Source organism: Meriones unguiculatus, chromosome 15 (genome assembly GCF_030254825.1).
Source record: "Meriones unguiculatus strain TT.TT164.6M chromosome 15, Bangor_MerUng_6.1, whole genome shotgun sequence".
NCBI classification, from domain to species: Eukaryota; Metazoa; Chordata; class Mammalia; order Rodentia; family Muridae; genus Meriones; species Meriones unguiculatus.
Window position 1 is genome coordinate 45,685,385 of NC_083362.1, and position 14,250 is coordinate 45,699,634.

The window sequence follows — 14,250 nt, forward strand, 5'->3', positions numbered from 1 at the left end:
AAACACCACATAAAAATATCTGCAATGAAGATCTGGGCATCATTGGTGGCACATGTCTGTAATCCCAGCACTCAGAGAGGCAGAGGCAGGCTAATCTCAGTGAGTTCAAGGCCAGCCTGGTCTACGGAGCAAGTCCAGGACAGCCAGGGCTACCCAGAGAAACCTTCTCTCAAAACAAAAACAAAAACAAACAAACAAACAAAAATCTGCAATGCTTAGTATCTGGCTTAAGAAATGAAATCTAAAATTTAATAGGAGCTCCCTACACACCTCTTTCCAGGTATGTTTCTTGTTTGTTTAGTTTGGTGTGTTTTATAGCACTGGGAATCAGTACACACCTTGCATGTGAGAGACATGTTCTATGTCTCTGAGCAATATGATCCCCAGTCTTGTTGTAGTGCAAGAATCGCCACGCAGACCACTTGTGTACCAATATCAGTGAAATACAGATGGTTTATTGACTACGACACCCCAAAACCCCAGGACTGACCAAGGTCAGGGACACAGTGGACTTCTGAGCATAACTGTGACATCACCTGTTTTCCAGAGTCAGATTATAAAGGCAAAAATCTCAATTAGCTTATACAGGGGTGCAGATGATGGTACAGGGTAGTCAGTTCTGACTCAAGATATTTTTGCTAACTAGACAAGCAGTTCTAGCTGACCTTAAATTTGATTGGCTCCAAGTGAAGTTTGTGGTTAGGGCCAGCTGCGCTTATGGTTGGGGAATTTCTAGGAACAATAGGCCACACACAGAGTATGCTGAACATAAACATGATTTTTGGTCAACCTGACCTTGCACAGAGATTCTTTTATCTCAACAACAAGTTGAGATGATGTGGCTGGTGGGCCTGAAACAAATATGGCTATGCTTATGACAAATGGACCAGGCTTCAACACATCTTAGGCTTGAAAGCCATCTTATAGTAAAGACAAACTAGGTTTATTCCTATTTATGATTAAATCTGTTTCTCAATGATTGGGCTATGCTCTACCTGTAACCTTAATTACAAATGGTTCTGTACTGCCTGTTCCAGGAAACAGCAACCAAACCTTTGCTTCAAAAGGTTATTATGACGAGCTTGTTATTACCACCTTGTTATGACCCCCTTGTAAACATGTCGTTGTTTTACAAGAGGTCGTTATGACCAACTTGTTATGATTACGTTCTGCTTCTATAACCCCATCTATTTGCCCACCAAATCCCCCATTTGGAAACCCCTAACTCCAGACTTATAATCCCCTTATCTCACCCATGTCCAATGTGGATTTCCTGAATTCCACCTTTGGGAGGAGAGAGCCCGTGTTCACAAAACAAAACAAAACAATAACAACAACAAAAACTTGCTTTACTTAATTTAGCTATGATGATTTGGGTTGGCATTTTTCCCCCTTGAATCTGTGAGATTAACACATAATACTAAGTACTTTACAAATACTTTAACAAATATTAATTCCAAGCCAATCCCTATAACAATGAGTTAAATACTACATTTATCCCCATTAATAAATGATAAACATCCAGGAGTCTGGACCTCTGGTTTATATCACTGACTACAGGGCTATTCTAGTCTAGCTGCTCCCCTTGTTAACTAATTGTCATCTGTCTTTCCATCCCGAAACAAATCAAGCTGTACTAGACACCAGGACAAAGTCATCGCCATACAGTACGAGTCCCTTTGCAACTTGCTTTTCTCCTGATATTATTTGATGAGATTCATCCACATTGCTACAATTAGCTCTGGATCATTCATTTTCATTGCTGGCTGTTACAACATGCCACGAGAATGCAGGATTATGTATTCTAATGCCAAGGAACATTTATGGGTTTCCAGAATATTTTCCTATTACATGCATTGCTGTAATGAACATTCTTATACATAATTTCTGTACACACATACACTTTTCCCCCCCTCGGGGGATATGGACTAAGTATAAAACTGCTGGATCCAATATTCTTACCTTCAAGCATATAACACATTATTCTCCCAAAGAGTGCTTGTTCCCACTCCTCCAGCCCCCGTTTCCCCACCTTATTCTGCTAACTCGGTGTGTTGGTTAATCTGTTTTATCTCTCAGAAGGTCTGTGCAGGCTTTTTCAGGAAGAATTAACTAAGGCGGGAAGCCCCTCCTCCATTCTGAGCAGCACACCCCACACAGCAGCACAGATATAAGGTGGAAAAGGGAAAAGGGATGCCACTTGCTTGCCCGTCTTCCCTTCTTGCTGGTAGGTGAGACAATCCTGTCGCAGCTGTCATCTTCTCTGGTGCTGGAACCCAGCATTTCAGGCCTGTGAGTGGCCTAGAGAACTTCCATCTCTCTAGCAATCTGCCAGGCCGTCAGCGCCATATCACTATGGCTGAGGCATCCAGCTTTGTGGATGGAGATACTGTCTTCTCATCCCTGCACCTTTTCATGCTGTGTGTTCATTCTATTGGTTTGTTCTAGTGAGTTCTAATACACTGTGCGTTATCGACTTGCAAACAATGCTTGCTGACTCATTTATCTTATATCTTCTTGATTACTAGTTAGGTAGAAAAATCTTTCAAGTAAGCACTTCTGGACATGACCTGTTCATATTTTTTTACAACCTCCACCCTCTCACCACCGGACAGTGTCCTTCTGAGTACCTCATGTTGGCTTCAAATCCACAACCCATCTGACTCAGGTCCCAGTGCTAGGGTTGTGGGTCTATGTTACCACGTATAGCCTCCATTTCTTTCCCCCTGGTTTCCTTTTTTCTTATTAATCTGCAGGCCTGTTTGTTTGTTTGTTATAAGGTTCAATATGTAACCTTGGCTGGCCTGGAACTTGGCGTGTAGAGCAAGAGGTACAAGACCTCTACTTGCACTCATATCAGTACCTAGAATGGTCACTGCTTGTACTATTACCCATGCCAGCAGGCATATGGCAACAACCCTTGCTGTGGTTTTCATTTGTATTTCCCCTTAGGGTTACAATACTGAGAGGTTTTTCATTTGCTTCTTGGCCGTTGTCTGTTCCGTGAAATAGCTGTTCAGATGGCTTGCTTGGTCTTAGAACTTAGATTACTTGTCTTTTCAAGCTGTCAGAGTTTTAGTGATCTAGAAAAAAACAAAAACAAAAACAAAAAAAAACCCACAAAACCTCTGTGTAATCGGCGTGTTAGAAATATTTGATTCTCTTGCATGCAGCTTACTATTCCTCTTTTTAATATTAACTTTTGAGATGTAGAATGTTTGTTGATGAATTTTCCATTTGTTTCAATTATGAAGATTCTGAGAGTTTTATCTAAGAAACCTGTGCCCATTTCATACCTGTATGCTACAGCTGCCTGTGTTTTCCTTAGAGGTCTTTGCTATGATATAAATATTACACACCGTGAAACAGGTGTGGTACAGGAAGTTTATCGCAGGAAGGGTGGGGGAGAGAGGTAGAGGAGTTATAGTCTGCGTGAGCCATGGAGAGAGACTGACAGTGTGGGAGAGCAAAGTGGGGAGGGAGACAGACAGTCAGAGGGACAGGCAGAGAATGAAAGAGAAAAGGGGAGAGAGATAGATAAAGAGAGAGAGAGAGAGAGAGAGAGAGAGAGAGAGAGAGAGAGAGAGAGCCTGGGCTTTTTTTTTATCCCAGACTCCACAACCCCCAGTGGCTGCAGCACTAGAGGCAAGCTAGGGGTCTTCCTATATGCTAACAGGCTTAACAGTCCTAGCTTTTATGTTTAGGTTATTTGATCCAGCTCAGATGCACCATTAACTTTTATTTACTTATTTCTCTCTCTCTCTCTCCCTCTCTGTATGTATGTGTGTGTGTATATGTGTGTGTATGTGTGTGTGTGTGTGTGTGTGTGTGATGTGTTGCAGGTAGTGCATGGGTGCCACTGGTTCTTATGCTCATGACAGAGGACACCTGGGTGCTGGGTGGAGTGACTTCTTTATTCCTAGCTTGGTTTTGAGGCTCTAACTCAAGTTGGCAGGCTTGTGTGGCAAACATTCTATCTCACTGACCCTTCAAATCAATTTTTTTGTGTGGCACGAAGTATCAGTGGGAATATTTTTTTCATGCATGTTGCAAAAATATCTCTTTCCCAGAGGTGTTAAAGTGCCTTGATTAAAACCAAGTCACATAATCGTGGGGTTGCCTCCGCTCTCTATTTGGTTCAATTACTCTACTTATTTATCTTTTAAAGAAAGCCACACTGCATTAATTACTGGAGTTTACATTAAACTTTAAAATGTGATAGTTTAAGTCTTCCAACATTGCTCTTATTGCCCAAGCTTGTTTTTGACTTTTCTAGGTCTTTTGTATTTCCATATGGGTTTGTTTGCTATCTCTGAAAATCCTGCAGAGTGTTAACTGTTATTATATTGACTCTACAGATCATCTTAGATGAAATGGATTAAACCTACAGATCAATTTGGTAAAAAAAAAAAAAAGATATTATAATGATATTGAGTTTTTCCAATGCATGAACAAGAAGTATTTGTCCATTTATGCAGATTCCTACTTATCTCAGTGTTGGTTTTAGTTTTCTTTTTTTTTTCTCAGTTACATATCCAATTTTATTGCTTACAAGTGCCATGCACAAAACATTAGATAGGTGATCACAGTTCATGCAGGCTCTCTCTTTTCTGCCATTTTTTTAATTTTATTTTTTTCTTATCAGTTACATTTTATTAACTCTGTATCCCAGCTGTATCCCACTCCCTCATTCCCTCCCAATCCCATCCTCCCTCCCTCATCTCCACCGTGCCCCTTTCCAAGTCCACTGATAGAGGGGGGACCTCCTCCCCTTTCATCTGACTCTGTTTTATCAGGTATCTTCAGGACTGGCTGCAAAGCCCTCCTCTGTGGCCTAACAGGACTGCTTCTTCCTTGGGGGGTGGGGAGGTCAAAGAGCCAGCCATTGAGTTCCTGTTAGAAATAGTCCTTGTTCCCCTCACTATGGGAAACCAATTGGTTACTGAGCTACCACAGGCTACATCTGAGCAGAGGTTCTAGGTTATATCCATACATGGTCCTTGGTGGAGTGTCAGTCTCAGAAAAGACCCTGTGCCCAGATATATTTGGTCCTTGTGGAGCTCCTATCCTTTCCCCATCATACTAACTCCCCTTCTTTCATATGATTCCCTGTACTCTGCCAAAGGTTTAGTCATGAGTCTTTGTATCTGCTTTGAAAACACTGCTAGTTGGAGTCTTTCAGATGCCCTCAGTAGACTCCTGTCATACGTTCAATGCACATCCCATCTGTCTTTCTAAAGGAGGATTGATCATCTTACCCCATGTCCGCTCCCTTGATTATCTTTTTTAGGTGTATAGATTTCATCATATCTTATAGGTCTATATAAGTGAGTATATATATAGCGTGTTTGTCTTTCTCCTTCTGGGATATTTCACTTTAGTTTTCACTATAAGAGTTTTACACATATTTTATAAAGTCTGTTCCTTAGGTGTTTTGTATTTCTTACGATATTACAAATAGTACTTTGAATTTTTTATTTTCAATTACAACATTTTTGGTGAAGCAGGCATTTCTTGAATGTGGTGACAGAGTCTATGCACCCCAAGATCTCTTCTTTTCATACTCGTATTCGTGTGTAATCCCTTCTTCTCTTGTCTGAACTAGACCTACTTGGTAATGTTCTCACAAACAAAATCAAACAAAAAGATGAGTGAAAGTTCTGGGGCTAGAGTTCACAAGCTGACTCCTGTCTTGCTGGAGCTAGTGTGCTCTTTCTCACTCACTTGCTGTGACAGAAGTCACCTGCCATGAGGGAGGCAGAAGATCATTCAGCAAGAAAGGCAAACAGTAGACATAAAACACAACCAGGGAAGAACTGAGAGCCTCATCCTAATGACCCACAAGGAATGGAATGTTGCCAGCAAGTGACACTGGAAAAGGATGCTTTGAACAAGTCTTCAGATGAGATGGCAGCCCCAGCTGACACTTGTCATGATTTTCCAGAAAAAGCCTGAGCCACAGCTCTCAACTGAACTGTGCCTAGAATTTTCTTTTTTTTCCTCCTCCTCTTGCCTCCATTTCTTTCCTCCTTTCTGTCCTTTCTTCTTCTTCCTACTTCTTTCTTTTTCTTCCTTCTTTCATTCTCTCTCTCTCTCTCTAGGGTGCTAGGGATAAAAAATAGAGCAAACTAAGCAAGCAGTAAGCCTGTATATATGCCCAGATGCTTCTCAATTTGAGATTTACTCTCTCTGTTGTACAGACTGCCTTACATTCATAATCCTGCTTCAGCCTTTCTGGTATTGAAACACACTCATACTAGGCTGACCTAAAGTAGACAGTACATAACGACTCTTTGTGATTTTACACTGTTAATTTTTTAGGCAATACCATACATGAATAACTAACAAACATGATATTGCCTTTCTTTTTTTGTCTTTTTTAATTTTTATTTTTTATATTAATTACAGGTTATTTACTTTGTATCCTAGTTGTAGCCCCCTCCCTCATTCCCTCCCAATCCCACCCTCCTTCCCTCATCTCCTCTCTGCCCCTCTCTAAGTCCATTGATAGGGGAGGACCTCCTCCCCTTCCATCTGATCCTAGTTTACAGGTCTCATCAGGACTGGCTGCAATGTCTTCCTCTGTGGCTTAGCAAGGCTGCTCCTCCCTTGGGGGTGGAGAGGGGAGGTCAAAGAGCCCACCAATGAGTTCATGTCAGAGACAGTCCCTGTTTCCCTTACTAGGGAAACTCATTTGGAGACTGAGCTGTCACGGGCTATATCTGAGCAGGGGTTCTAGGTTATATCCATGCATTGTCCTTGGTTGGAGAATCAGTCTCAGAGAAGACCCCTGTGCCCAGATATATTTGGTCCTTGTCGCAGTCCTCTCCTCTCCAGGTCTTACTAACTCTTGTTTCATATGATTCCCTGCACTTTGTCCAACATTTGGTTATAAGTCTCAGCATCTGCTTTGATACACTGCTAGATAGAGTCTTTCAGAGGCCTTCTATGGTAGGCTCCTGTCCTGTTTCTTGTTTTCTCCTACTTCCAATGTCCATCCCATTTGTCTTTCTAAATGAGGATTGATCAACTTACCCAGGGTCCTCCTTCTTATTTAGCTTCTTTAGGTGTACAGATTTTAGTATGTTTATGCCATCTTATAGGTCTAGTATCCTTATGAGTGAGTATATACCATGTGTGTCTTTCTGCTTCTAGGTTACCTCACTCAGGATGATCTTTTCTAGATCCCACCATTTGCTTGCAAATTTCATGATTTCCTTGTTTTTAATTGCTGAGTGGTATTCCATTGTGTAAATGTACCAGAATTTCTGTATTCATTCCTCAGTTGAGGGGTATCTGGGTTGTTTCCAGCTTCTGGCTGTTACGAATAAAGCTACTACAAACATGGTTGAACAAATGTCCTTGTTGTGTACTTGAGCATATTTTGGATATATTCCTAGGAGTGGTATAGGTGGATCTTGAGGAAGTACTATTCCTAATTGTCTGAGAAAGTGTCAGATTGATTTCCAAAGTGGTTGTACAAGTTTACATTCCCACCAGCAATGGAGGAGGATTCCCCTTTCTCTACAACCTCTCCAGTATGTGTTGTCACTTGAGTTTTTGATCTTAGCCATTCTGATGGGTGTAAGATGAAATCTCAGGGTTGTTTTGATTTGCTGATAGTGAAGGATGGTGAGCATTTCTTTAAGTGTTTCTCTGCCATTCTATATTCCTCTACAGAGAATTCTCTGTTTAGCTCCGTACCCCAATTTTTAATTAGATTGCTTGATTTGTTGCTTTTTAACTTCTTTAGTTCTTTATATATTCTGGATATTAGCCCTCTGTCAGATATAGGGTTGCTGTAGGCTGTAGCCCAGTCTGTAGGCTGTCGTTTTGTTCTGACAAGTGTCCTTTGCTTTACAGAAGCTTTTTAGTTTCATGAGGTCCCATTTATTGATTGTTGATCTTAGAGCCTGTGCTGTTGGTGTTTTGTTCAGGAAGTTGTCTCCTATGCCAATGAGTTCTAGGCTCTTCCCTACTTTTTCTTCTAACCGATTTAGTGTGTCTGGTTTTATGTTGAGGTCTTTGATCTACTTGTACTTTAGTTTTGTGCAGAGTGATAAATATTGATCTATTTGCATTTTTCTGCATGTAGACATCCAGTAGGACCAGCACCATCAGTTGAAGATGCTGTCTTTTTTCCATTTAATTGTTTTGGCTTCTTTGTCAAAAATCAAGTATCCATAGATGTGTGGGTTTATTTCTGGGTCTTCTTTTCGGTTCCATTGATCCACCTTTCTGTTTCTATGCCAGTGTGATGCAGTTTTTATTACTATTGCTCTGTAGTACAGCTTGAGATCAGGGATGGAGATACTTCCAGACGATGATCTGTTGTTGTACAGGATCATTTTGGAAATTCTGGGTTTCTTTTTTTTTTTCCATATGAAGCTGAGAATTTTTCTTTCAAGGTATGTAAAGAATTGTGTTGGTATTTTGATGGGAATTGCTTTTGAAAAAATGGTCATTTTCACTATGTTTATCCTACCGACCCATGAGCATGGGAGATCTTTCCCTCTTTTGAAATCTTCAATTTCTTTCTTAAGAGACTTGAAGTTTTTATCAAACAGGTCTTTCACTTGACTTGGTTAGAGTCACACCAAGGTACTTTATGTTTTTAGTGGCTATTGTGAAGGGTATTGTTTCCCTAATTTCTTTCTCGGCCCTTTTGTCTTTGATATATAGGAGGGCTTCTGATTTTTTTTTTTGAGTTAATTTTGTATTCAGCCACTTTGCTGAAGGTGTTTATCAGCTGAAGGAGTTCTCTGGTTTAATTTTTGGGGTTACTCATGTATACTATCATATCATCTGCAAATAGTGATACTTTGACTTCTTCCTTTCTGATTTGTATCCCTTTGATTTACTTTAGTTGTCTTATTGCTCTGGCTAGGACTTCAAGTACAATGTTGAAGAGATATGGAGACAATGGACAGCCTTGCTTTGTCCCTGATTTCAGTGGGATTGATTTAAGTTTCTCTTTATTGAGTTTGATGTTGGCTATAGGCTTATTGTATATTGCTTTTACTGTGTTTAAGTATGTGCCTTGTATACAATATCACCTTTCTAAATTTACTCATTTTCTCTGATAACTTTTCTTGACTTTAGAATTTTTTATATACATAGTTATGATCTCTACAAATAAAACCTGGCTTCACTGATTACTTTCCTATTCTGTTTGTTTGTTATTTTTCTCAAAAGAAATGTATTCAGTCTTTCATTAGTAAGAACAGTGTCAGATGTCATTCTTTGCTAATGTCTTCTGCTTACTGTTGGGGGATGGGCTTGCGCAGTGTATTTAGATGCTGATTTCTGTGTGCTGAGATCTGTTGCAGTCTGGACACGGGCACTGTCATTTCTATGAAGCTCTCATGTCTCAATGTTGTGTGAAAATTGTTCCCCATCATCTCTTATTGGTTGATAAAGAGCTGAACAGCCAGCAGCTAGGCAGGAGAGTTAGGGCTGGACTTCTGATCTCTGCAAGGGGTCCCAGGTGAGAGAGAGAGAAGAGAAAGGGACCATGAAAAACCATGAGGAGGTCACCATGAGGGCAGACAGGTGGAGCAGGAACAGCTATGGTGAGAATAATATGGCAAGTAACATGGAGCATGTGAATGGGAAGTAGCCAAGCTAGTATGGACCACTTAAAATAGATGTGCATCTGCCCAGCTGCAGCGCCTCAAAGCTTACTGATGAACCTAATAGGTCTCTGGGTCATTATTTGATAGTTAGAATAGGAGTAGGAAAACCTTTATAAATTTTTACAGCTTACAGAGTATTAAAATTATTTTCTGATCTTGGTTTTCTGAGGGAGTTTTTAAAAAATCAGACTGGAAGTTGAAGAACTTTCAAATGTCTTTTCTGCATTATAAATAAACACAAATTATTTTAATGTATTACAATTGACTATAAAATGTTAAGCCAGCCATTAATTTCTGGTATAAACTCCTGGTCATGAGGTATCATCCTTTTCTCATTGAAGAATTAAATTTCTAATATTTTCATAGGAATAGTTAATGTTCACAAGGGATATTTTGTTACTGTGTTTTCTTCTCTTTTTTCATGGTTGGCTTATCAGGATTATGCTGTCTTCATGAAGTTACAGTGTAAAATGATATGACTTATAGACTAAAAATCCAATATGCAGTAATAAATTACATATTATAAAATACAAGAATTATTATTTCATTATTATTTGATAAAGTTAAACAGGGGAGTAAGCTGAACCTACTTTGGACTTGTTTTCTGTTTGTTTGTTTAAAGATTCTCTTCTATTATTTCTCTCTCTCTCTCTCTCTCTCTCTCTCTCTGTGTGTGTGTGTGTGTGTGTGTGTGTGTGTGTGTGAATGTATGCATGCCTGTGGAAGCCAGAAAAGGGTGTCAGATCACCTAGAGTTGAGTTTACAGGTTGGTATGAGCCACCTGACATGGGTGCTGGGAACCAAAGCTGGGTCCTTTGGAACAGCAGCTACTACTACTACTCTCTCTCTCTCTCTCTCTCTCTCTCTCTCTCTCTCTCTCTCCCTCATTTTTTGTTTTGTTTTGTTTTTCAATACAGGATTAGTCTGTGTAGCCCTGGCTGTCCTGGAACTCACTGTAGCTGCTGAACCACCTCACCTCCCTGAGTGGGTTAGCACTCCCAGTTTGCCTTTTTTACTTTTATTTCTGAGCTTTGGTTTAGAGTCCCCCGGTCGTCCTCAAGGGCCCTCATTCTTTTCAGCAATGTCTAACCTGATAAGTCTATCCAACTAATATTTTGTTTGGGCTAACGTACTGATCAATTCCGAAATTCTTTTTCTTAATTTTATTTTCATTATATTTTATGCATTCATTCATTCGTGTGTGTGTGTGTGCCATGTGTGTGGAGGTTGGAGGACACCTTACCAGCGCTGGTTTGGTGCTTCCTGTAGGTTCCTGGAATATACCACTGGTTGAGGAGCTTGGGGAAAAGCCATCTTGCCAACTCACTTCTACAATTCTGCAAGTTCCCTCTCTCTACTGTGACCCATCAATTCCTTTAATTTGTTTATATTATTTTTCTTTAATTCTTTAAACATATTTCTGAAGTCCTGTCTACTATTTCTGCCATCCTGTGGCTTCTGGGTGTGCTGCTGTTTTCTGTTTTTCCTCTTAGTTAAGTGTCCTGCTCTCTTTCTTTCTCACTTTACTAGGAACGTTGTCTGTGTGGTTGGCGGAGGACCCTCGTGCTCTGCTGAATGGAAACAGCTCCCTCGGTGCGGGCAGTCCTGATCTCTTGAGCCACAGACACACGTGTCAGACTTGTGAACCCAGAGGATTTTACGTCTAAGCATTGAAATCTAGGGGCTCCGGGCCTTAAGAGCCAAAAGCTTATGGTTCGCAGCTTTGAGAACTGGAATTTATTGGTACAAACTTTCAAAGCCAGTGTTCTTTGTTCAACCAGGACAGCCCGGTATAGTTATGATAAAGACCACACACAACCATTGGGAAGGAGCCTTTACTACGCTCTAACGCTGGCGAACGGTGCAAGGAAGAGAAATCCTAACAAACCTGAGAGGTGGCCTGTTCACAGAGCTGGAAGAGTGGAGTAACAGTCACTAGTGCATGCATTGGATTCCACCAATCACAGCGCTTGTGTATAGCGCATCGCTCAGCCAATCAAAAAGCTTGCGCACAAAACAAGCTCAGGCCTTGTAGAAGCAAACATCCATCCCAGGCTTTTCCCCTGGTCACTGAGAAGGCATTTCCTCCGTACTCCAGCCTGACGGAGAATAGGAGGGTGAGCAGGGTCACAGAGAGGTCAGCATGCTTGTCCTACCTGGAGAGGAGACTTAAAAGCCAAAGAGTAGTAGTGACTGATGCAAGGCCTCTTTAATGAGACTTGTTTGGTTGGTTTTGTTTTGTTTTGTTTTGTTTGAAACAGGGTGTCACGATGTAGCCCCCGCTGTCCTGGAACTCACGATGTTGACCAGGCTGGCCTTGAACTCACAGAGGTCTGTTTGCCTCTGCTGGGCTGAAAGGCGAGCTCCACCACAGTTTAGAGCCGCTGCTGTGCTTGCAGTGGTCCTTGCAGCTGGAGGGGAATTCCTTCAAAATGACGGCGCAGGGCTCAGAGGAAGAGACCCCTGGGCTGACACCACCTACCCAGGGTGGTGGAACTGACAGCTGTCAATCAGCTCTGAAGTGACTCCTTCCTGAGAGTTTAGCTTATTTAAAGAAACAGAGCAGTAACAGATACTTAGCTAAAGTCATTTACAATACAAACCTGTCATGGCAGTGACATGCCCTGTTATTTTATTTTATGCACACCGGGGCTTTGCTGGAATGCATCGCTTGTGTCTGGTGCCCACAGAGGCCAGAAGAGGGCCTCTGATTGTGAGCCCCTACATGGAGCTGGGAATGACCTTCCAGATGAGCAACTAGTGCTCTTAACCACCGAGCCATCACTCCAGCCCTGCATTAACATTCTTAATAGTACCTAACAATCGTTACTCCTTACCCAAATCTGTCCCGCATTGGACATTCGGAACATTGCACTGTTGAATGTGGCGTATCAGGGTTTTTTGTTTGGCTTTGTTTGTTTCCTGTATGCGTCTACCTGTTGCTTTGAAGGATTTTCTACAAGCTCTGTTAGGCTGAATGATGTACCCGGGCTCAGCTGAGCACATCTCTGGGGTCTTTACCAAAAGCCCTGAGCCCACTGAAGTTCCATCATGCTAAACGCTTAGATATCCTGACCCCATGAGCTCTACTAGCTTTTCAGATCAAGCAGCTGCCCCTCTGTTCTTTCTTCCCTCATGGTTCTTTATTTGTGCCCAGGCTTGTGGAATCCAGCTAAGCATTTGCAGGGCTTAGCGTCTGGTCAAAGGATCACTGCCCCCGACACTCCCATACACACACCAAAGTCATATCCATGTCCCCTTCCCTGTAGCTTTTCCCCTGGCATTTTCTGCTCTGCAAAATCCTCCTCAGGAGCCATAACCACATCTGTCTCCTTCATTCCACAGGACTGTGATACTCTCTCTCTGGCCCTGCTGTCCTCCTGTGCTGTTTAGAAAGTGCCTGCAGGCAGATGATGGTACAGCTACATTTTATTGCCTTCTCACAGGGTATCATAGTGAGGCAGGACAGGTAAAGACAGCCCAGATACCCGAAGCAATTCCCCTGGAAAAATCATGTCTGCCCCTTCCCATTAAGGCAGCTAGTGTCTTCCTTCCTTTCTGTCCTCCTGTGGGTAATTTGGAGTCAGGAACTTTCTGGTAGAAAGACAGAGAAATAAGGCAGGCTCAATACTGGCTTAAACCAGTATTGGGAGTAAGGGCAGTGAGAGCAAATACATCCCTGAAGTGACCTGTTAGGAGAAAAACCTTATGTATCTTCTCATGAATATGCATAGCAGGGCATGCATATGCTCACAGTTATGGAATATACAGCCTGCACATGCACAGAGCTATACAGATCGTTCAAAATTATGAAATGGTTCATCTGTCAGTTAAAGTAAAGAGCCACCTTATTCTCTCTCCTGGCTCCTCCCACCTCCTAAACTCATAACCCCCTCCCCCCAAAGGACTTGGATCTATTGAGTTGAATGATTGCTAGGCTGCTGCCATTCTGGAGTACACACTCTGCTTGTACCCTCACTTTTAATAAATCTATATTTTCATTTATGTCTTCAATTCATTGTTCTCCACATGAAGCACCTGCCTCTCCACACATTGCCTCAGGGACACCCCAAGACCATTCCAGTAACAATAGTCATGCCTTATTTTTGCCTAACACTTGAAAATACTCATTAATTTTGTATTTTGTCTATTTTTATAGATTTTTGTAATGAAAGAGCTAATTACTTCATTATGGACCAAGAGTTTTTTGTTTTAACCATAAATGTATTTTAAATGTTATTGAATGTACTTTTTACCTATTAAGACTATCTTGTGGCTTTTCTTCAGTTTGTAATGGTGGTGAATTACTTTAATAACTTTTCTAATGATAAAATGTTCTCATATGCCTTCAAAAACCCAACTTGATAATGAGGTTTTGGTGGGTTTTTTTGTTTTGTTTCTTTTGTAATTTTAATTGAAGTGCTGCTAACTCGCTTATTGAACCCTTACAAGCACCAAATTTTAATATCTAAGTCAATTTGGGGAGCGAAGAAACACCATCAGGAATTCCCATTGTTCCATCAAGAACAAGGCAATGGTGTTCATTCTGCCAAATGTTTAAACTGAAGGTCCTGCTAAAACCAAGAGAAAGCCACCTCCCAGAAAGCAAACACAA